Here is a 25,624-nt window from a genome sequence, read left to right on the forward strand (position 1 = left end):
ATATGTCTTACTTACCTTTATACCATGACCCTAATGTCTGGCACATGTGAGTGTCCTGGACATTCACAATGCCTTAACAGCTGTTACCCCCCACTCCCCAACTCCCATCTTTTCCTCCACCTTTCCAGCTTCTCTTTCTACCTTGCTTTCCCTCATACATGGATTGGACACAAGGTCTGGCTCCTGATGTGGCACTTCAGCTCTTATTTTCTGGCATTCTCTATAGCACTCAGCACCTTTAACCACAGCTCTCTCCCGCTTGGCTCCTGGACCTTTCTCTCTCTTGGCTTTTGTTTGAGTTCTTCTCGGGTGCCTCTTTAAATGTGTGTTTTCCTCTGAGCCTGTCCCAAGTCCTTGGCTCCATTTCTCACTCTCTACATCCTCCCTGGGTCCTTCAGCCAAATTCACAACCAAGATGTCTGCTTCTGTCTCTCAACTCTACCTGTTACGAGACATCTCCATTAGTATAGCCCACAGGTACACTGAACTCAACATGACTGAGACTGGGGACAACATATTGTCCACAAACAGAATTCCTATCTTTTTTTTTTAAGTTTATTTATTGATTTATTTTCGAAAAAGAGAGAGATAGAGAGAGAGAAAGAGAATCCCAAGCAGGCTCTGTGCTGCCAGCACAGAGCTCAACATAGGGCTCAATCTGATGAACCATGAGATCAGGACCTAAGTCCAAGACAAGAGTCTGACACTTAACCGACTGAGCCACCCAGGTGCCCCTGGATTCCTTTCTTTTTAGAGGACACCAGCACCTTTAAGCCAGAAGCCTGAAAGTTATCCTACAATTCTCTTTTATAAGCATTTCATGTGACAGTCACCTTATTAAGATATTGTCATCTGAATATGTGACCTACTTAACCCCTTCTTTGAACCTTCCTTCCATCATGGCATGTCATTATTTGGTGGCTCTCCTGTGAAATACTCCCCTGCTGTCTCTTCTCCTCCAAGCCAGTCTGAATCAGTTGCCCTACTTCTGGGATCCAATAGCACCAATAGTGGCCAGTCCCTTCTTCTATGATAGAACTTATGACTAGGTATTTAATCATGTGTTTCTTCTTCTTTCTATACTGTGATTTTCTTCAAGGCAAAAACTCTGTCATAACACTTTCAGAATCTCCAGCAACTGGCATACATAGGGCCTGGCATACAGTAGCTATGAAATCAGTGTTTGTTATATAAATTGTTTGACAAATGGCTGACATTTTTATACCATAAAAATTCATCAATACATTTTGATCTAAATGGAAAAGAGGGAAAAACCACTTATCGTCTCACCACCCAAACTGAACTACAGTCATATTTGGGTATTTTTTAAATCTTTACGTCTATGGATAAAATTCATTTTTATTTAAGCATAATCATACTGTGCTTGTAATTTTGCATTCTGCTTTTCCAGTAAGAATATCATATTTTTTTTTCATATCGTGAAGTATGTTTTTCCAGCTCTGTTGAGATATAATTGACATATAACATTGTGTAAGTTTAGGATGTACAATGTGATGATTGGATATACATATAGATTGCAAAATGGTTACTACAATAAGGTTAGTTAACACCTCCATCACCTCACACAATTACATTGCGTGAATGTGGTGAGAATATTTAAGATCTACTTTCTCAGCAACTTCCACATACGCAATATTGTTAACAATAGTCACCATGTTGTACATTAGATCCCTAGAACTTATTTATCTTCTAACTAGAAGTTTGTACCCTCTGACCAACATTTTTCCCATTTCCCTCACCCCCAGCCCCTGGCAACCATGTTTCCATGAACTTGACTTTTTTAGTTTCCCTCTATAAAGGACATCAAATAGAATTTGTATTTCTCTTTTTGATTTATTTCACTTAGCATAATGCCCTTGAAGTAAGTCCATCCCTATTGTTGTAAGTGGCAGTATTTCCTTCTTTTTTTGTGGCTGAACAATATTCCATTATGTGTGCGTGCACATGCATATGCACGTGCATGTGGGTTTGTTGGCATACTGTTTTCCATAGTGGCTGTGCTAATTTACATTCCCACCAACAGTGCACAAAGGTTCCCTTTCCTCTACATCCTTAGCAACACTTGTTATCTCTTGTCTTTTAGATAACAGTCATTCTGACAGGTGTGAGGTGATATCTCCTTGGGGTTTTGACTTGCATTTCTCTGATGAGTGATGTCGAGCATCTTTTCATGCACCTGTTGTCCATTTGTGTGTCTTCTTTGGGAAAATGTCTATTCAGGTCTTCTGCCCATTTTAAAACCATATTGTGTTTGTTAAATTATATGAATTCCTTATATATTTTAGATACTATCTCCTTATCACATATATGGTTTGCAGGTATTTTCTCTTATTCCATAGGTTGCCTTTTCATTTTGTTGATTGTTTCTTTTACTGTGCAGAAACTTAAAAAGAAGTTTATTTATTTTGAGATTAATATAATACAATATTTTGTATTGTTATTCATGGAATCATGAAAAAAAATTTGTTTCTTACTATAAACGGATGCCTACCAATGGTAGATCATTTTATAAGTACAGAAAGTATAAAGAATAAATAACAATCAACCATAATCCCACTACTCAAAGGTGTAGGTAATATTGTACATGTTTTATTATACTTACTAAAAATGAATTTTCCATGGCGGAACAACATTTTCTACTGTTGCAAATTCCTTTAGCTGTTATGAAATCAGAAATATTTTCCTGTGTCATTTGAAATATTTTCCAAATATTTTTTAATGACAGCATAATAGTCTATCATATGGTTGCTCCCTAATTTCCTTAACTACTCCACTAATGTTGGACCTAAAGGCTACTTGTGATTTGTTAGAAATTATTGTAAATAATATAATATTCTTACACATACATTTGTGTGTCATTCATAATGTAAATTCCTAGCAGCAGGCAAATTGATCTATCAAAACATATGGATATTTTCAAGGCATTTGATATATCTTGTCAAAAACTTTCAGAAAGCTTTGACCAGTTCATTCTCTCCACAAACAAGAGAAGGCATTTCTCGCTGCCTCTCCCTCAACCCTAGGTAGTTATTGTCTACCAGGTTGACAAATCTTTAAAAAAAAATTCAGATCTTACTATTGCCTTCATTTTTATTACTTCCATTGCTAATGAGGGTGAAATGTCAACATTTTAAAATAGCCATTTATAGGAGGAGGCTATGCATATTGGGGGGCAGTGCATATAGGGGAACTCTGTACCTTCTTCTTAATTTTGCTTTGAACCTAAATCTACTCTTAAAAAATCTTTAAATATGAAAAAAGACAAAAATAAAATAAAATGGCCATTTACAAATTGGCTTCTTTTAAACATTGTTTATTCATATTTTTGGGATATTAGTTTTTTATAGAAATATTACAGTTTTCCTGTTTAAGTTTTCCATGTAAAACTATTAGTTTTTCTTGATATTTTCACAACTATATTTTAGCTTATTGTTTACTCATTAATTTTATTAATAATTTTACATACATATAGATTTTGCTGTTTATGTAGTCAATTCACTATTTTACTTTCTGATTTCTTCAGCTGATTTTAACCTTTTCTAGCACAGACATTTCTATTCATAAATCATATAAATCTTTAGCTATCATTCCTTCTAGTATATTTATGTTTTGATGGACTCATATTTAATAGTTTTATCCAGTTGAATTTATTTTGGCATGTCATGAGAAATAAAGGTCTAACTTGATTTTTTCTCCCAAGAGCTAAGCAGTTGGGTAAGCATCATTTTTAATAATATAACATTATAATATTCTGCATTGTATTGCATTTCAAGACAGGATTGTTAAAAGGAAGTCAGGGTAATGTTTCTGATGAAATAAAACCTTATAATGTAATTTGGAACATGAGTGAAGGGTATGGCATTCTAGGAGGCAGGGGCAGGTTGAGGCCAAGTATGAGACAGATCTTGGAAGCAGGAAGAATCTCATTTCTGGAAGTATCTTCCAGGCAGGTTCACGTGCGAATAGAAAAAGCAGGAATGTATTTCTAGAACCCCTCAACCCTACGAGTATTCACACACAAAAGGATTATTTGAGAGATGCCTAGGTATGATGTGGCCACTTCCATTCCTATGGTGGTCTATAAATACAATGAGATGGGGGGAAAAAAGCAGATGAGAAAGATATAATTTTAATTTGCATTACTTCATACCCAAACCTCAATTCTAACCTTATGTTAAACAATGACTCCTTTCTCCATAACTTGCTAAATATAGAAAAGTCTATAGGAATGCTGCATAAACTGAATGGAGATTTGTCTGCAAAAATCTGGGCTGCCATCATTAACGTGTGCAATTCCATATTTATTCAAAAGTTGAGGTGACTTAATAGCAGGGAAGGAATCACTAATGAGGCCATTCCCTTCACCATAGAAGAGGACCAAGAGTTTCAGTACATATGATGGTGGTCTGCCTTCACTTAACAGATCTGGATTTTGTTGGGAAACTTGAGTACAACAGTTAACATCACCAAACAAGGACCTCTGTGGTTTGGTAGGCCAAGATAAGCTAACATACCCATGCACAGTACTAGGAAATTTGCCCGTAAGCCCATAATAATAATATCAGCATTGTCATTTTGCAGAACTGAGTGCATCAGCAAAATAGAGAGAGGGAGGGAGGAAAGGAGGGAGGGAGAGAGAGACAGAGAGAAGAGAGGAGAGGAGAGGAGAGGAGAGGAGAGGAGAGGAGAGGAGAGGAGAGAAGAGAAGAGAAGAGAAGAGAAGAGAAGAGAAGAGAAGAGAAGAGAAGAGAAGAGAAGAGAAGAGAAATTTTTGCAGCTGCATGCATAAGAATGCACACGCACACGTTTGGCTCAGCCTTACTGATGAGATCTTGACTTGGAAATGAAACAATTTTGTAATCCATACAATTTAAAAAACAGACCAAAAAACATCACTAAATAAGTAGTTGTCACAGAAACATAACAAATCCTTAAGTTACCCAGACACAGCCTATATGCAAGCTATCCAGATTTTTCTCTAAAAAAGATAGACTGTTCAAGCAGGATGGAATTCAAAACATATTGTAGTGCAACTCCCTTGTCTTACATTTTGAGATTTTCAGCTTGACTTTACAGTGTTTTTTATTATTTACTAATTGTCTACTAATAACCGTTTCTTAGCTTTCTTTCCCAGACAGGTTACAAATTCACTGAATGGAGAGGCTGCATCATCTTCGTTGTGTGGCCCATCACCCTAAGTGCCTAATGAGTGAAAGACACTTGGTAAATATTGAAGACGGTCCTGGTGCTTCACCCACACCTTTCAGTACAGTCCCAGATAAGAAAATATTGCAAGCACATTTATTCCATGCTGTTTAACAGCCTTTAAGGATGAAAATGACAAGCTTTAACCATAGTTAATATATAATCGTGGGAAAAGTAGCTGGCATCTGGCAAAAAAAAGAAAAAATGAGTTGACTACCTTATTATTCAGGACTCATGATCCAATTTGTGGATTATCCAGACGCCTGGCTTTCCTCTCCTTTGTAAAGGGGCAGTGAGAACAGAGGAATGCAGACTTTTCAGTATGAGTGGTCTGGTCAGAAGCAGGGTTAACCATCTTCATGAACTACTGGAAGCTCCCAGAAGCCTCTTCTCCTGTGTGTAGTAAATGACTGATCCTGGGGTTGTGGGGAGGGGTAGTTATTTTATATACCATATTTAAAAGTCTTTACTCATGTTTTATTTCTAGCAATTAGAAATGGAATTTGGGGGGTGCCTGGGTGGCTCAGTCAGTTAAGTGTCCTACTCTTGATTTCAGCTAGATCATGATCTCATGGTTCATGGGTTTGAGCGCTATGCTGACAACGTGGAAACTGCTTGGGATTCTCTCTCTCCCTCTCCCTCTGCCCGTCCCCTGCCTACACTTGATCTTTCTCTCTGTCTCTCCCAAAATAAATAAATAAACTTAAAAAAATGGAAATTTGATTTAATGGTAATTTAAAGAACTATGAGTTGGTCACTTTTTAAGAATATAGCTTTATTGGGGTGCCTGAGTGGCTCAATCAGTTAAGTGTCCGACTCTTGGTTTCAGCTCAGGTCATGATCTCATAGTTGGTGAGTTCAAGTCCCGCACTGGGCTCTGTGCTGACAGCACAGAGCCTGGTTGGGATTCTGTCTCCCTCTTTCTCTGCCCCTCCCTGCTCGCTCTCTAGCTCTCTCTCTCAAAAATAAATAAACATTTTAAAAAATAAAATAAAATATAGCTTTATCAATATAAAATTTAAAAAATCTCGTTTTACAGCATTACTATCACCTCAGAAACTTTCTTCATGCCCACTTACAGTTACTCACAGCTCTTATCCCCCAACCCTAGGCAACCACTGATCTGTTTTTGTTTCTATAAATTCACCTTTTGTAAACACTTCATGTAAATGGGATCAGACATACAGTATTCATTCTTCTGCATCTGGCCTCCATCACTTAGAATAATGTTTTCAAGTTTCATCCTCGTGGTAACATAAATCAGTAGTTCTTTCATTTTAATTGTTGAATATTATTCCATTGTATGGATTTATTGTAAAAGTTCTTTATATATTCTGGATACAAGTATTTTATAGGTACACGAGTTATAAATATTTTCTTGCAGTCTAGTGGCTTATATTTTCACTTTCTAAATGGTGTCTTTTGAAGCACAGAAGTTTTTTATTTGGTAAGGTCCAATTTAACAGTTTTTTCTTTTAAATATCATGCTTTTGATGTCCACTGTTTTTATATTGTGTCAAAATAAGGAATTTTACATAAATATAACATTTAATATCATATGTATAATATGTAATTTTATGTGAATGTAATGTTTGATGTTATATTAAATATATGTTATGAGGAAAATTAGTACCAAAGCTTTCTCTGCTATCCCTCCTAACTTACTTTGTATTTTGAATGGAAACAGTAGTACTCTGCTATAATTAGTGTTAAGGTTTTTCACAGCCATGATGAAAGAAATCCACTATGTATCACCTAGTACTGAAGACCCAGTCTGACACCTGGACCACAGTACAAATACAAGCACACTTCCTGAACCAAGGTTGATTTAATTGTGTTAGCTGAGCAAACAAAACTACACAGACACTCTTTTGTCTGCCTTGTTGATTTCCTTCCTGTACTGTGCTTCCTGTGTGTGTTTTTGTCATTTTCCTTCATTTTTCCCCCTGCCTCTTCTGGAGTTGTCACTGTGTGAATAGGAGTCCCTCAAATCCCCAGACAACCGGATTCCCACAGGGTTGCTGGATTTGTTGTTTCTTCATTGTGCTGACAGGAGCTATATGCTCACCTTTTGTTGAGCAGTAAATACATGTTGGAAACAAAATACAATTAATACAATGCTTTATGCTTCTGAGGCAGCTTTCTCATTAGTCCCTAGCATATTGAACAAAGAAGTTATGTTCTAGAAATAAGAGAAGCATGGTGCTGACAATACGAGCAGAGTCACGTGGCAAGGGGGAAAGTAAAAAAGAAAAAACATTAAAACCAAGAATTCTGAATACCAAATTCAAAAGCCTGTAAAGGAGGCATCTGGAAGGATTTACTCCTACTTTTGAATCAATCTTCAGTAGGCAGCAAGGGCTGACAAACGGTAGCTGGGGTGTATATGAAAGAGCAATAAGGAAAGGAAGCAGAGTCAGAGTCTAGAAAGACTAAGAACTGAAGCAGAGGGTCCAGAGCCAACAGAGAGGGGAAGGCGAAGGTATATGGAAAGAGCATATAATTAATCATGCTATGTGCTGGCAAGGTGAGGTGATTTGTGCGGCACGGTGGAAGTGTTGACCTTGAAATGGAGTAGGGGTGCATCCTCTGAGATGAAGCAATAAAAAAATGAAAGGGTGTGGCTATAGATAAATTTGATCTTTGGATAGAGTATAAAATTGAAAGAGATCATGCTGGATAGAATGAATTTTACTTGATGAAGTAGAAGGTCACCTGAAGAGTTCACATAGGGATATTAGAATGGTTAAGTTTTGAAATTATTATTAATTATTAATAATGATTATTTTAGTGAGGGAGATGAAGACTAGAGAGAATCAAGGATAAGTTAAAAGCTAATGAGGGAGCACAACTAGGATAAGCTACAGAATGAGAAAGCTATGTGGTTTTCTCCAGCCACACATGATGGCTAGCATTTAGGAACAAGGAGCAAATAGATTGACATAGGTTGGACACAAATTTCCCGAGAGGAGGAGGCCAATACAAGGCTACAGGGGAATATCCAGGTGAGAGGTATAGTTTGGATGATTAACCACATCTACCAGGATGGATATGAGAGGAAGGGAAGATAGAAGGTCTTGGTACCAACTGCTTCCCAACTTATCTGTTCACAGCATCACCTCAGTTAGGATCTCTTAAAAACTTCAAAGCCCAAGCTACATTTCTGGTAAATTAAATCACAGTCTGAGGGCCTGGAACGCAGACACAAACCTCCATTACTTTTTGAAGCTCCCCAGGTAATTCTAATATGAAGGTAATTTGGGAATCATTGGGCACATCCATTAGCAGAGCATTCTCAAAATGTGGCCCCCAAACCAGCACATCAGCATCACCTGGGAACATGTTAGAAATGCAAGTTTGCATTGATCCCCTCCCCCCAGACCTACTGAGTCAGAAATTCTGGGATTGGGGTCCAGCAGTCTGTCTTAACAAGTCCTTCAGGTGATTCTCATGTTTGTTAAAGTTTGACAACCACTGAATAAGGAAGAAAAGGAATGTTGTCCTGGTAATCCCTCAAAGAGCGAGTGTAGTGAGAGAGCTAGAAGGACTGGTATCCTTTACTGTCAAGCATTTCCAGTCTGTAACTAACTCAGCTTTGAGGCTCAAAAAGGTGAAGAAACTAAACACTAGTGTGTTGGATAATCATCCACATATATGTTTAAATATCCCAGAATTGCGTCAGGATTTGGGAATGATGAAAAAACTCATATCTAGATTTTCAGTGTTTATGGGAAATAGAAAATGGTAGCATCAAGAGGAATAAACTTTGGCAGAATTTGCACATTGTGTAAAAGCAGCACCAGGAAGCTGGATGAATCCTAACTCCAAGCCCTGCTTCCAGACATGCAGGAAAAACAGGAGCCTCCACTAGAGATGGAAGCAAAAGACCATGCACCTTTGGGAGAAGGTAGGCTTCAATTTATGGTGGTGGAGTAATATTGTAAAGAAAAAATGTGGAAGCATTTTTTATGGAATAGTGGCTGCAGAGGGCATAGTGGGAAGGGTTAAAAATTTGGAGACAGGGGTTGAGAGTGGGAGGGGCAGGCTATGGAAGCATGAGCTACAGAATACAAAAGAACAATGCTGGATAGATGTATGGGTATGGAAGGATGGGGGACCAGGGCAGGTTCCATCTGCCTTTGGGACAGTGGCCATGGATTATCGGTATGACAGGCCTTGCTAAAAATGAATAGCTTCTTCAACATGAGTTATTTGGTGCCTTTGTGGCTGATGGTCCCAAACAGTCCTGTAGCCAACCCCCAGGGAGCTGAGTCAGCATGTGGCAAAAGCCACAGTCTTGCGACAGTCCACTTCATGACTGGTGTAGCACTGCAGACATGGGGAAGACACCTTAAGATGGATAGGTAGTGGACGGACTGGGTCTTCACTTAGCTCTTTCACCTGGCGACTTTCCTGCTTGCCAGAGCTCTGGGCCTTCTACCATCAAGGATGTGCCTGCCTGAAAATGGTCCCAGGGCCCCATTGTTATCATAAAGGAAAACAGAATCAGAAGACCTTGAACACTTTTAGATATTGCTTCTCCTGGCTCTGATAAGGGAGACAGGAGGAGAAAGGGAGGAAGGAATAAATCAAGGAGATGGTAACAAAAGCAGAAGAAAACAGATCCTTTTTGCTGGGCTCAGTAGTTTGTCTTATGACTTCTCTCTGACTCATGGGCACACTGAGAATTCTGGAATGAATTAAGTGTTCTTATGGCCACAAGATGTAGCTTAGTGTACAGACCAGTAACAATTGCTTGGGCTGGTCCAAGGCTAAGTTGTGAAGCTAGTTTCTGATTGTACTCCATTTGGGAGTCTTTTTCCCTTTTCTGGAAATCCTTCTCCTTGGGTTTTCCTCACCCTATAGTCCTGTGCTCGCCCTTCAGGAACATCCCTGTGGCTCAGGGTTAGGCACAGCACAGAGGGTTATCCTCTCTCTTCCACCTAATGTTTTGACATACAGTCATTACAGACACTCCCTGAAGGCTCTTAGCCACTGTCACACTCCCCAGATGTTCCTATTACAATTCTTGGGAAAGTTGAGGTCCACAATGGTGAGACTTTCAACTGCTTGGACTTGGGAATAACATCCACAATATTTAACAACTGATAGGGCAAAGACATCTGTCAGGTAGAACAGACCCCACCTCAGCAGAGCAGCCAGGTGCATCCTGCCCACCCAGGCTCTCAGTCCTCCAGGGTTCTTGTGCTCACTCCCTCCCACCTCAGCTGTCCACTCCCGTGGGTATATCCTGGACTTGTCATTGCCATCAACAATGAACCCTTTTCCATCTCACTCACCATCTCCTGACCTTTCAGTTTATCTCCCTTACTCTAAACTTCTTTAACTCGAACAGCTCTTTGACATACCTACGAGCTCTTGATCCTACCACCTTTTCTCTCTCTCTCCATCCCCCATTCCCCCTTTATCCAGTTTAGATCCCATAGCTCATCATCATTATCATTTGAGCTCGTCTTACTCACCTCTCCAGTGTACTCATGTGGCAGCCTTCCTCCTGGTCAAATCCAGTTCATCGGACACAACAGACTCAGGTTTGCATAGCCATTTCCTACCACCTTAAAAACAAAAACCGTATCTTGATCCCACATCACCCTCTGGTCACTGACCCATTCTTCCACCCCCTTTTATAGTAAAACCCCTGGAAAGAGTTGTCAGTCTTCACCGTCTCCAATCTCCTTCCTCTTAACCTCTGTCGAACTCACTCCTACCAGGATTTTGCCTCCACCATTCCCACAACGCTGTTCTCCTCAGGACTCCACTGAGGTCTCCACTGCAAAATGCAGTGGACGATTCTCAGTGTTCATCTTATTTAATGGATAGGTAGCATTTCATAGCTGATCATTCCCTTCTTGAAGCACTTTTTTTTTTTAATACCAGGATTCCACACTTGCCTGGTTTTTCCCTCCTCTATCATTAGCCATTATTTCTCAGAGTCCTTTAATGGTTTGCTCCCATTGTAGTGATTTGTAGACAGTGAGGCACTTCAGCTGCTCAGTCTTTGGACCTCCTCTCTTCTCTATCTACATCACTCCCTTACTGAGCTCCTGTCTTCTCATGGCTTCAATTGCCATTGTTCCCTTGATTTTCCAATTTTGTATTTCTAGCAAAGACCTCTCACCTGAACTCCACGCTCACATGCCAACTGCCTATTGGACATCTATACTTGATGGATAGCTGGCATCTCATGTTTGACAGGTTCAAGATGGAACTCCTCCTTACCTTTAAATGGCTCCTCCTACAGTTCTCCCAGCTCAGTAAATAGCAGGTCTACTCTTCCAGTTACTCAAGCCAAAAATCATAGAGTCATCCATATGTCTTCTTTTTACTCTCAGATCCTACATCTAATCCAACATCAAACTTTAATATATATCCAGAAGCTAACCACTTTTTATCACTCCAGTTACTGCTACTATGGTCCAAGCTGCTGATGCTTCTTACCTGAATTATAACAGTAGCTTTTTTTTAATGTTCATTTATTTATTTTGAGAAAGAGAGTGCACTGGGGAGGGGCAGAGAGAGAGAGGAAGTTGGAGAATTGAAGCTGACAGCGCAGAGCCTGATGTGAAGCTCGATCCCATGAACTATGAGCCTGAGCCAAAGTTGAGTTGGACACTTAACTGACTGAGCCATCCATGCACCCCTGCAGTAGCTTCTTAATTGGTCTTCCTGTGTTCATGATTGCTCCTCCTCTAGTCAATAAATACAGCAGCCAAAGTGATTTTTTTCAAACATGAGATGCAAAACTCCTCTAAAAACCTTTTCCAAAGTACCCATTTCACTGAAGGCAAAAGCTAAATCCTTAAAATAGCTGACAAGGCCCTACAACACTGTTTCTCTTCCCCTATTCTTCTCTGACCTGTGTCCTACTACTTTCTCCTCATTCATACCACACAGTGGCCTCCTTGTGAGTCCTCAGATGTACCAAGCATGTTCTGGCCTCTAGGCCAGAAACACTTGCTCTTCCTTTGGCCTGGAATGCTCATCCTCCAGACATCTTCTACTTTGCTAGTTCCCCAAATCCAAAAATTATTTAGCACCAATAGATTTAATGTCATATTCCCAGGGATCGCTTTACTTAATATTTCAACTTACCCCCTCACCCTCACTTCTGACACTTCTTTTCCCTCTTTTTATTTTAAATTTTTTAAATGTTTATTTTTGAGAGAGAGAGAGAGAGAGAGAGAGAGACAAAGTGCGAGTAGGGGAGGTGCAGAGACAGGGAAACACAGAGTCCAAAGCAGGCTCCAGGCTCTGGGCTGTCAGCACAGAGCCTGACGCAGGGCTTGAATTCATGGACCGGGAGATCCAGGCACCCCTCCCTCTTTGTTTAAAAAAATTTTTTTCCCTTGGGGTGCCTGGGTGGCTCAGTCAGTTAAGTGTCTGACTTTGGCTCAGGTCATGATCTCACGGTCCGTGAGTTCGAGCCCTGCGTCGGGCTCTGTGCTGACAGTTCAGAGCCTGGAGCCTGTTTCGGATTCTGTGTCTCCCTCTCTCTCTGCCCCTCCCCTGTTCATGCTCTGTCTCTCTCTGTCTCAAAAATAAATAAACGTTAAAAAAAATTTTTTTTTAATTTTTTTCCCAACACATGTATTTATTCATGTAATTTTTCATTGTGGTTTTGATTCGCATTTCCTTCATGATTACTGATGTTGAGCACTTTTTCATGTACCTGTTGGTATTTGAGTATCTTCCTTGGAAAATTCTATTTGGGTTTCTTTGTCTGTTTTTTAACTGGCTTGTTTTGTTTTGTTTGCTATTCAGTTGTATGACTTCTTTATAGATCTTGGACATTAGCCCCTTATCAGATATACGATTTGTAAATGTCTTCTCCCTTTTTATAAGTTGTCTTTTCACTTTGTTGATGGTTTCTTTTGCTGTGCAGAAGACTTTTAGTTTGATGCAGTCCTATTTGTTTAATTTTATTTTGTTGCTTGTGCTTTAGGTCTCATATCCAAAAAAAAAAAATCATTGCCAAGATCCATGTCAAGGAGCTTACCTGTTTTCTTCTAGTTTTCTTCTGGTTTCTTATAGTTTCAGATCTTAAATTTAAATCTTCAATATATTTTGAGTTAATTTTTATGAGTGATATAAGATAGGGGTCTAGTTTCATTCTTTTACATGTAAATATCTCATTTTTCCAGTATCATTTATTGAAGAGACTGTCTTTTCTCCACTGAGTATACTTGGCTTTCTTGTCAAATATTAGTTGACTGTATAGCATGGGCTTATTTCTGGGCTCATCATTCTGTTCCATTGGTCTATGTATCTGTTTTTATGCCAGTACCATACTGTTTTGATTAGCATGGCTTTGTAATATAGCTTGAAATCAGGAAGTATGATGCCTCCAATTTTGTTCTTCTTTCTCAGGAATGTGTTGGCTATTTGAGGTCTTTTGTGGTTCCATAAGAATTTTAGGATTGTTTTTACAAAAAGTTATTTAAATCTTTACTGAGGTCTCATGAGAAGATACTAAAGTGGAATGTATTACACAACATGTGGCATAATTCCTAAAAGACTCTCTTCACTGTTGAAAGCATTATTTTCCAAATTAAAAACACAAATTCTTATACACATTGCATGTATGTCAGAGTTTTATTTTAACTCATTAAAATGATAAAGCAGTTCAAGGATGATAAGAGAATATAATGTAAATGTAGTTAGTGAAAACAAAAATGAATGAATGCAGGAGTAAGATTGTTAGATACAAAACTGATTTATTTGTTATGGGGCAAAAACCATTATCTTTGGAGTTCTCTTTTCTACTTTCAGAAGTAATTTATATCTCTACAGGGCAAAAATTATTTTCTTTTTTTTCTTTTTTAAAATGTTTATTTTTGAGAGAGAGACAGAGAGACAAAGAGAGACAGAGAGCGAGCAGGGGAAGACAGAGAGAGAAAGGGAAACAGAATCCGAAGCAGGCTCCAGGCTCTAAGCTGTCAGCAGAGAGCCCAACATGGGCTCTCGAACCCACAAACTGTGAGATCATGACTTGAGCCAAAGTCAGACACTTAACTGAGCCACCCAGGCGCCCCCCAAATTTATTTTCTATTCAATTATTCAAAATTATTTTCTAGTCAATTCAGGCTGTCATAACAAAACATCATATAGAATGGGTGACCTAAACAACAGAAATGTATTCTCTCACAGTTCTAGAAGCTGAGAAGTCCAAGATCAGGGTGCCAGCATGATCACTTTCTTGTGAGATCTCTCTTCCTGGCTTGAAGATGGCCCTTTTCTCCCTATATCCTCAGATGGCAGAGAGAAAGAGAAGGCAAACTGTCTGGGACCTCTTCTTTTTTGTTGTTTGTTTTGTTTTGTTTTTATTTTGGGTTTTGTCCCCCAGTATCTCTTCTTATAAGGGCACTAACTGTATGATGAGGCACATCCTCATGACTTATCTAACTATAATAACCCCCCAAATGTTTCATCTCCAAATATCATCATACTGGGGCTTAAGGATTCAACATACAAATTGAGGGAGGGCAGGGGAAGGCACAGTTCAATCCATAGCGAAAGGCGAGAAACATTTGCATTAGCAGTCTTCTGCAAAGTTTAAAGACGGTCCTTACAAAATTGTAAAATGGTCTAATGAATAATTGGCAATTAGTCAGACAACTTTATATCCTTCTGAATTCAGATGGCCCTTATGGAGGGCTTATTAGCCAAGGCCCTAGCACAAAAAGGAAGTCATTTTGCCTTGCAGAGTTTTGAAAATTTTTCTTAACATCATTTATTTCTTTCTCTATAAACCCACTCATGACTCAGAATTATGAGGTCTGAAGCTTGTACAGTTGGGAGACGGCTACTTTGTTTGAAGAAGAATATAACATAAGCACATAAATACAGTCCTTGGGTTCTAGAACTGAAAGGGAGTCTGTGCTAGAGAGAACTTCCTGGAAAACCCATCTCCAACCCTCTTTGTAGCAATTTCCACACCTCCCCCTAAATCTTCTCTTCTAAACATTCCATGAAAATCTCCATCTTTCACTGATTCTCCTTCCCCATTCAAAACCCATTCAAAAAAGCGTGTGTCTATTTTTTACTGTGGTAAATATATGTAACATAAAATTCACCATTCTAACCATGTTTAAGTGTACAATTCTTTGGCATTAAGTACATTCACAGTGTCCTACAAGTATCACCACTATCCATTTCCAGAACTTTTCATCATCACAAAGAGAAATCCTACATCCATGACAATAATCCCCACCCACCCCTGCCCTTGGTTCCTGATATGTACTTTTCTACTTTCTGCCTCTCTGAATGTGCCTCATCTAGATATCTCATGTAAGTAGAATCATACAGTATTAGGGGCGCCTGGGTGGCTCAGTTGGTTGGGTGTCCGACTTCAGCTCAGGTCACGATCTCGCGGTCTGTGAATTTGAGCCCCGCATCGAGCTCTGGGCTGACGGCTCAGAGCCTGGAGCCTGCTTCCGATTCTGTGTCTCCCTCTCTCTCTGCCCCTCCCCCGTTCATGCTCTGTCTCTCTCTGTCTCAAAAATAAATAAAACGTTAAAAAAAAAAAGAATCATACAGTATTTGTATGTATTTGTCTGGCTTATTTTATTTAGCCTAATATTGCCTTCCCATTCAAAACTCTTCTCCAGCTCTTCTTGGTCCATGAGCTTCTTCTCATGTCTCCTAAAATAAATCCTTGTAACATCTCCAAGCAACTCCTAGTTCTTGCTACCCATTATTTCTATAGCAAGAGGCAAAAAGCGCCCTTCTTCGAACAGGAGAGGAATACGATAAGATTGTGAATATGAAGCTAGTAATATGTGCCCCCTCCATACTTACTCTTTGGGAAAAATCCAATACTTCTTTAAAAAAAATTGTTGTAATGTTTACTTTTGAGAGACAGAGAGACAGAGCACGAGCAGGGAGAGGCAGAGAGAGAGGGAGACACAGAATCCGAAGCAGGCTCCAGACTCACAGCTGTCAGCACAGAGCCCGACGCAGGGCTCAAACTCATGAACTGTGAGATCATGACCTGAGATGAAGTCGCACGCTTAACCGACTGAGCCACCCAGGCGCCCCAAAAATCCAATACTTCTTAACACTAAGGTGGAAATGGGTAATAAAGCCTAATGTGTAGGCTTCTTCAGAAATTTTTCAAATAATAATCAGGAAGCCTCAAATCAAAGGAATGAAAATCACTCTTTGTGGAATTTCAGGGAAAGGGTGTGTGATATTTGAGGGTTATAAAGAATGGCAATATTGATTTTTAGAAAAGCCACCAGGAACACACATTCTACAGAATGTCACTCAACTGTCCCCATAACTGGCTCATCGCAGCGTCATTCCTATGTGCCCCCGGCTGGGATGATGAATGAAATTCCCATCTCATTAGAACTGCCACCACTTCTTGCCTTTTTTCCCCTCTTTTGACAATAATACAGGCGGCTGTACGGATGGTGCGGGATACACTGTGCTTTCACAGCTTACCATAGCCGGCTTGAGATTCCCTCAACATAAACATCAGAATGCCCTTAAGCCACTCTCATTGTGCAATACAGCTGAGTTAGAAACATGGTCCTGCTCTCTGAACAATTCCTGGAAGAGACAAAAAAAAAAAAAAAAAGGCAAATATATTTGCAGAATGTTGACTTCATTCAGAATGTGCATTAAATAAATAATGCACTAAGGGTTTTGGAGACGGTAACTAAGACAGACGCAAATGCATATTTTTCTCCAGATAACAAAATCTTCCAAAGATGCCTGGTGCTCAGCACGGAGGATGTGCACAGCGGTGTAGAGGCTCCAGCCCTGTGATGGTCTCCATTCTGGGCTTGCCTGGCCCCAGCTTCCCTGCTGAGGTAAGAGCCGCATGGAAGCTAGGCCTTCCCTGGTGACTGAGAGCAGAGCTTGTCAACCAGCTGGGAGACAAGAGTCCAGTGCTGGGGAAAGGTGGCAGATGAAAGGCTGGCAAGGCGCTAATGTTATTCCCTCCAGAGGGTAGCAAGTCAGAAGAAAGCCTCTCCTGCCTTTTTGTGCTCATGCGCCCTGTGGATGCCAGTGCCACTGGGTAGCGGGTAAGGAAAAACACATGCTATTCAACACTGAGGTTGCTAATGCCGCTTTAATTTTCTGGGAGATTCCCTTTTACGGGGGAGAAGGAAAGCATAAGGGACATCACTTAAGTGGATTCTGGGAACACAACTAGGGCTGTAATGAATGCAAAGTTACTGGGTACATGGCCTGAAGTACTCATTAATACGAATGCAAATGTTCTGGAAATAGATTTTCTCTTCCATTCCCTTTAGGGCATTCCATTTATTTCTGCTGTATCCAAAGAGACCCATTTTCCTTAATGCTCTGAGTTAGAGCTCTTTATTAGTTGCCTGCTTTAAAGATACCCTAAATGCCCACCCAGCTAATGCATAAACAGGTAAGGGCAGATGCCATGCAAAAAAGAGCAGGGGACCCTGAGGCTCAGCAGCGTCTTCACCAGAGCAATGCAATGCAAATGAACAGAAGGCGAACTCTGTAGAAATAGGCTTAATCGCTGGAATTATGACCAAGACTCAGTTTTTTTAATGCCCTCTGAGGAACAAGCAAAAGAGGAAACAAAAGAAAGCTTCGGGGCTAATCTGATGTTTATAAAGAGCCTGGAGCTGAAACTCAGTAATTACCCTGTGAAGCAGGAAGGAACGCTGAGCTAATAATATCAGATAAGAGACACAAAGCACCAGAAAATGGGAAGTGAAGAGGGAGAGTAGGCATCCAGGTTTCCTATTCTTTCCACATCAAACCTACCTTCTTATCCCAGGTCTTTTATTTTGAAGAGGAAAAATTACTTTATATACTCAGACCTCCAGGTTTCTTATCTCTCTTTACCTGTAATATATCAGAGGTCCAAGGCTATATAGATGAATAAGATGGGGCTTTTCAGAGTGTGCTCCCTGGTTTCCTGTCTTCCCTGTAGCTCCAGGATATCACCCACCATTGGTGTGAGGTAGGCTGCCCCAGAGCCTATCAACCTCTCACCTGTCCCTTCCCATGTTCCATGCTCCTTTACAAACACTTCAACAGATGAACCTAAAGAAAAACATATTAAGGCAAACTTATCAGATCATCCTTTCCTGCCCTTAACCTACAACTTCCCCTTAAGGAAAGACCTAAATTTACGAGGCTCCCAAAGTCTCTTCCTTGCAGAATTGGGAATGAATGTAAACATTTAACCAAATAGAAAATCTTAGCTAAAATACTGTGATTTTGTTTCCTACCATTTGGTAAATATTGGCCTTGCTGCTAATCATCAGATCTCTTGCTGACAGGTGCTGAAAAGGGAGCTCCGATGTCCAAGCTTGAATGTTTCAGGATGAGATGCTGTGCAGGTAGATTGCTACAGGTGGGTTTGGTGGGTAAGTAGAGGCAGTGTGGTGTGGCAGGGCAAGCATCGGACTCTGGGCTGTTCTCAGCGCTGTCACGAATTCATTCACTGAGGGACCTTGAACCCTTCATACCTCTGTTTCCTTTTATACAAAATGGAAAAATATATTTTATGGTGGCGTTCTGAGAGTCCAGTGAGACCATGTGTATGAAAATGTTTTTAGAATTATAAAAAGCCAAGGGCTCCTGGCTGGTTCAGTCAGGGGAGCATGAGACACTTGATCTCAAAGTTGGGAGTTCAAGCCCCACGTTGGGTGTAGGGATAACTTAAAAAAAAAATCAAATCTCAAAAAAAAAAAAGAATTCTAAAAAAAGCATATAAATATGTGTTGTTATAGTTAGCTCTATATATCACCTCCCTCATGGGTATTCCCTCCCTCCCCACAATTCTAGCACACACCCAGTAGTCATCTACCATTCACTTTTTGGATAACCTGACCAAAATATATCACATCTAACCTACTCTCCTTCTCATGGTCCATGTTCCTCTACATGCTCTTAAATAGATGCATGGGGGGGGGTGGGGGGAGAATTATAAGGCACATTTATAGGATTATCCACTCTTGCCCCTAAGCTCCAACTTCCCATTAAAGAAGGGACTCAAGGCCAGCCTATGATAAAAGCTTGTTTTTATAAATGCAGTAAAATATTTTTAGCATTGTATTTAAAGAATCTTAACATGGATGCAATAAAACATACATTAATTGTAAAACCTGTTTTCAAAGAAAATACCTCATTTTAGATTGTTTCACATGCCTAGACTTGGGAGAAAGAAAAAAAGTTGGATGAGATTAAGAGTTAAAATTGATTGAACATCACTATGAGCAAAGCACTCTGCTAAGTATTGTCAGATCTAAAGTTAAAAGCCTGACTCATTCAAATATAAAGGGAGCACATGTCAGGGGCACCTGGGTGGCTCAGCTGGTTAAGTGTCCACTTCGGCTCAGGTCATGATCTTGCAGTTTGTGAGTGCTAGCCACGTGTCAGGCTCTGTGCTGACCGCTCGGAGCCTGGAGCCTGTTTCGGATTCTGTGTCTCCCTCTCTCTCTGCCCCTCCTGGGCTCGTGCTCTCTCTCTCTCAAAAATAAACATTAAAACAAAACAGGGAGCACGTGTCAAAGATTTCTTAACTCATGAATGAGGGAACAGACAAGATAGTTCAAAAAGAATTAGGAAGATGGAAGTATTTATAGGGGCTGAGCAAGAAAGAGGAGCACATGGATAAAATTTGTAATTTAGGTACGGACCTGGTTCATGTCCTAGAGGGCAGTAACAGGATAATCTTGGGATTATCTTTTCGACCCTGAAAGCAGTTTCATGTCTTCTGGACAAAATCAATTTGCCTTTCTCTTGGACAAGAATCATTTGCATTGCTAGCACTTTTCTACAAGTTAACTTTTACACTTACAGAATTCCAAAATCTCCTTATGGTGAGATTGAGTAAATAGCAACTCAAACAGAAGTACCCACCTAGAGAATCAGATAATTCACCAAACAGGTCTACACACAACCCTGGCTTAACACTGAAAAAGACTTGCACGTTTCCAAATTTTTAGATAATTTTATTTTTAAATTTTTATATTTTTATTTTTTTAATGTTTATTTATTTTTGAGAGAAAGAGACAGAGTGTGAGTGGGAGAGGGGCAGAGAGACAGAGACACAAAATTGGAAGCAGGTTCCAGGCTCTGAGCTGTCAGCACAGAGCCGGATGCGGGACTTGAACCCACGAAGAGCCCACAAACCATGGGATCATGACCTGAGCCGAAGTCGGACACCCAACTGAGTGAGCCACCCAGGCACCCCTGGATACTTTTATTTTTAACAGCACTTATGCATAGTGTATGGAAGCATTTAATATTTATTATTTTGTGCGACCTACACAATTCTGTAAAGTGGTTATTATTAATTCCATTTACACGGATGAGGAAACTGAAAATCAAGGAGACAAAGAAATTTGTTCAAATTCACTGGAACAAATGATTACCCAGACCTGTTAAATTATGAAATCCTTGCTTTTCTTGCTGCAGTGTATATATCACCCCCCAAAAATGTTTTAATTGTCTTTATTGAGATACAGCATACATATGGCACAGCGCAGATATCTTAAGTACACATTTTAATGGCTTTTTACATATAAGGACATATGTATATGTGCGTGTCTTTTGTCAAACACATATTACCATGACCCAGATCAAGATGTTAAACATTTGTAGTGCCCCAGAGGTTCTCATGCCTCTTTCTACTCAATCCACCATCACCACTAACCCCAGGTCACCTTTTTTTTTTTTTTTTTTCTACATCTATCACCATAAATTAGTTTGGCCTGATTTTCATAAAATGGGTCATACATACAGTAGCTGCTGTTTTGTGTCTGGTATCTTTTGCTCATAATTATGCCTGTGGCATACACCCATGTTGTTGCATGCGGTAGTATTCTTTCCAAAAAACTGTTTACAAAGTTCATTGCATGAATATACCCAAACTTATCTATTCTCTTGTTGAGGGACCCTTGAGTTGTTTCCAATTTTTGGCTCTAAGGCATAAAGCTATTAAGAATATTTTTGTATATCCTTTCTGTGAGCATGAGCATATATTTTTGTTGGCTGTATACTCCGGAGGGGAGTTGTTGGGTGGTACGTTTATATATTTTTGGTTTTAGTAAGTTCTGCCAAATATTTTTTCAAAGTGGTTGCACCAGTTTGTATTCCTACTACCATAGCAGTGTATGAAGATTCCAGTAAGTTCACATCCTTAACAACACTTAAATCATTACCCTTTATTTTTAACTATTTTGTGATATGAATAAGTATTCCTCTGCATTTAAATTTGGTCCCTTTCCTGTTATAAAAGAAAGAAATAATATGACAGTTCTATAAAGCATTAGGTCTGAGAAAGTGATATCAAATAATATCAGCTCTGTCTGGAGTGCGTGGATGGATCCCAGTGCTTCCAATTTGGGGGTTATTTTAATAGGTGAGTGTAACATACCGAAATAAAACTATGTCTTTTTGATACATTCCCTCTGTTCATTTAGGGTGCCATGATTTTGATGGCATTTACCAATCAAACCTATTTGATAAAAATGCTCAGGGCACCTGGGTGGCTTAGTCAATTACATGTCCGACTTCAGCTCAGGTCTTGATCTTGAGGCTCGTGAGTTTGAGCCCCACCGCTCTCTATTGTCAGTGCACAGCCTTTGTCCGATCCTCTGTCTCCCTCTCTCTCTCTGTCCCTCCCCCATTTGCGCACTCGCTCTCTCTCAAAAATATATTTTTTAAATGCTTAGTAATATTAGAAAGCTTCTTTAAATTTAGCACTGTATAAAAAGACTAAGTTAGGAACCTAATTACTACTATGTAAAGGACCATGCATATTTGAATAAATCTAACCATAAATATAAACAAGCTACAATTAATATACAGAGATCTAACTTCAGAATGGGTCCCTGTACCAAGGAGATAGTAAACACATGGTGCTTGATATATGTTTATGAATGATATTGATTGCACACCTCTTCTTTCTTTATCAGTTCTGAGTGGGGCTTTACCTTTTTTGTTGTTGTTGTTGTTGTGTTTTGTGTGCTGGTCCACATTAGATCATTACCTAAATTGAGGCAGACTCACTAATTTACAGAAAATTTGCAGTCTCCACAGATACCCTGGATGTACATCTTAAACAGTCTACAACTATTTCTAAATCTGTAGTTATTTTTATTCCTACTCCACAAATTAATATAATTTAGGACCCTAGGGAAGACTGCTTTCCTTCAATGGCCAGACTTTGAATTCACTATCTTTTCTTTTTACGACAATGGGTGAATCTTTGATAGACTGCTATGATTCGGGGCAGAAAAAACAAACAAACAAACAAACAAAAAGCTGCCTGGCTTTAAATCCTATTTCTATTACTTAACCATGTGACCTGTGGTAAGTAATTTAACCTCTGTACACTTCAGTTTCCTCATCTGTAAAATGAGAATAATCACTCCAACCTAGGAGGGTTGAGAATTAAATGAGCTATTATTTGTAAAGCATGTAGAACACTATCTGATACACAGCAACAATATACAGGCATTTGTTTAGTAAAATAAATTTGAAATCTTACCTCAAAGTGTCTTCTACTCAATCACTCAAAAGACTTCTCTTTGGATTCCTGTATGCTCTCTTCAAATATCCCCCTCTGGAGCCATACGTCCCCCCCATGTCAGCTTATGCACAATCCTCTCAAAGAAGAACAAGATACTCAGTGATAGTGACCCCCCAAACACACAACAATGTGCATGGATCTCCTATGCATTAAGGTGAGTAAAAGGAGCCTGATAGAAGAGGCTACATATTGTAGGATTCCATTTACTTGACATTCTGGAAAAGGCAAAACCATTGGGATCAAAGCAGATCAGTGGTTGTCAGGGACCAGAGTCAGGGGAGGAGTTAACTGCAAAGGGGCACGAGGGAATTCAGGGGTAGGGGTGTCGATGTGATGCAGTCGTCCTATATCTCGACTATGGTGGTGATTAATCAACTATATGCATATCTTAAAAGATACACAACTATACTTTTAAGAGGGCAAATTGTGCTATGTGCAAATTACACCTGAATTTATTAATAGAAAAAAGAATAAGAGGTACCACAAAGTCTTTTACCAAAAAAGAAGTCATTCAGTTACACGTAAACAGTCCTAGACTATGTGCAGCACCATGTCTAACTGCAGACACGGCCAGTTCCAGAAGTTCTAGGAACAGATCTCCAATAGTCCTGAACCTTTGGCCAGTTGCAGGATGATCTCAGTGAATCGGTCTTTCTTTGCTTAATTGTCTTGCAGGAAGCACTTGAAATGTGTGGTAGTTGTTTTGCAACAATTACTGACATCTGGCAACTAGGGATCTGTTAAGGACTCAAGGAGATGTAAACATAGCTGTAAGAATGGGCAAGGTGAGTTTCTCATGTCTGGCGAAAGGCTTACTCCACCTGGTTGGCTTCATCAATAGCTCTCTGTCATCGTCAGAGCCTGGGAACGGAAGCCTGTACCCGGGTCTGAGAGCCTCTCACCTTGTCTCCTGCTTTGCCTGACTCTAGAACGTTATCCCTTGTCTTTTAGCATTACGAAACTTCTTGTTCCTGTACTGTTTCCGCTGGCGTCTTTCCATCGATTGCATCCCTTGTGACACCTATGAAATGTTCCACACGAGAGCTAACTTCCACAGAAAATCAGAAGTAGCTTCTAGAACCTGTGAGTCTGCCCGCCCCCACCCCCCTCCCTGGGCAGAGTCTCCACTCTCCACTCTGGATGCGGCCCGAGCTACCCTGTTCCCCAGCTCCCCAGGGACTTCTCCCCTCTGTGATGCCCCTCTCTGGCCCTCCCCCTTTCATTCGTCTCCAACTCTCCTAAAACCCTCTGCATCTTCAGCTTTGCTCCTCAGCCTAGGTGGTCACTTACTCCACTGCTGCAGCATCTTTCCCGGAGACAGCTGAAGACAGGCTCTGGGTCCAGTGAACAATGATGAGAGAAGAAAGCTACGTTTGCCCTTCAGCCCCCAGGTCTAGCATCCAGGAGAAGAGTCTGACTTTTCACACCACTCCAAGGGACTGCCTTTTGGCATGATGCCAACGCATGTAGCTAGAAGAGAGACCCCCTTCCTTCTATGTAAGTTTCATAAACAAGTCCCTGAAGCCTCTCCTACCTTGTAGTATTCGGAGCCCTGATACTGGGTTCAGTCACATGCACGTGTGATGCCAAACACGTATTACCTCCCATCATAGCAAACACAGATTAATTGGAGCCCTCGCATGTCTGATCATTTTTTCTAAAAGTAGAGGTCGCGGACTGACGCTGAGAAGTGGCCAGAAATGTCTAATAGGAGACCAGTTTAGTAAGAAGATAGGTAGTTCTATAGAGGTCCTCCACTGGTAGGCAAATCAGCCAAACACTATAACAACTGAGATTTGTGGGGCGCCTGGGTGGCTCAGTCAGTCAAGCGTCCGACTTTGGCTCAGGTCACGATCTCGCAGTTGGTGAGTTCAAGCACCATGTCGGGCTCTGTGCTGACAGCTCAGAGCCTGGAGCCTGCTTCTGATTCTGTGTCTCCCTCTCTCTCTGCCCCTCCCCCACTCACACTCTGTCTTTCTCTTTCTGAAAAATAAATAAGCATTAAAAATTAAAAAAAAAAAAATAGGAGTGCCTGGGTGGCTCAGTCGGTTAAACATCCGACTTCAGCTCGGGTCATGATCTCACAGTCTGTGAGTTCAAGCCCCTCATCAGGCTCTGTGCTGACAGCTCAGAGCCTGGAGTCTGCTTCAGATTCTGTGTCTCCCTCTCTCTCTCTGCCCCTCCCCTGCTCATGCTCTGTCTCAAAAATAAATAAAAACATTAAACAAAAATTAAAAAAAAAAAACACCTGAGATTTGACTTGGGGGAAGCTCAAGCTCAATATGACTTGGGGGAAGCTCAAGAGAATAGGAGGGAAGAGCAAGGACTGTGCCACAGGAGGCAAAATTTTAATTTTAAGTTGTGGTTCTTAACTGCCACTGCATGAATCAGCTGCAACAGGCCTCTCTCCAGACTGACTGAATCACAATCTGTGGCAGTGGCCCCAGGAATCTACACTTGAGAATATCTCCCCAGGCGGTTCTGACATTTGCCCAAGTCTGGGAACCCCATGTTTAGAGGCGCCACCAGGAAAAGAGCCCCTCAGTGTTCTCTATCTATAAAGTGCTCACAACGACTCTGTAAGGAAGGTACCAATATCCCCCTTTTGCAGATGAGAACACTGAGGCACAGAGAGGTCACACAGCTAGTAGGCAGTGGAGCTTGCTTTTGAACCCAGGTAATCTGACTTCAGACCCCATGATAATATTTCAACAGAATTATTAAGAGGACATAAAACAAGCAAAATATGAAATATATGCTAACATATTTAAGAAAGATGTTTAACATGAGTTCACTCTTCCCCCATTACACCCAGAAAGTCCCATCGAGGGAAACATG

The 25,624-nt window shown here is 40.3% G+C and overlaps 1 long non-coding RNA gene across 1 annotated transcript in view; it reads left to right on the forward strand.

The window, feature by feature from the left end:
* LOC109268481 (uncharacterized) overlaps positions 1–25,031 on the forward strand; it is a 70,752-nt gene extending 45,721 nt beyond the window's left edge. Inside the window, exons 4-9 of the long non-coding RNA XR_002080676.2 lie at positions 5,143–5,244; positions 16,943–17,063; positions 18,525–18,598; positions 22,848–22,940; positions 23,462–23,571; positions 23,738–25,031. This is a non-coding gene — a long non-coding RNA (uncharacterized LOC109268481). The remainder of the gene's footprint in view (positions 1–5,142; positions 5,245–16,942; positions 17,064–18,524; positions 18,599–22,847; positions 22,941–23,461; positions 23,572–23,737) is intronic.
* Positions 25,032–25,624: the final 593 nt, after the last annotated feature.

Source organism: Panthera pardus, unplaced genomic scaffold (genome assembly GCF_024362965.1).
Source record: "Panthera pardus isolate Hobbes unplaced genomic scaffold, ASM2436296v1 HiC_scaffold_24, whole genome shotgun sequence".
Lineage (NCBI taxonomy): Eukaryota > Metazoa > Chordata > Mammalia > Carnivora > Felidae > Panthera > Panthera pardus.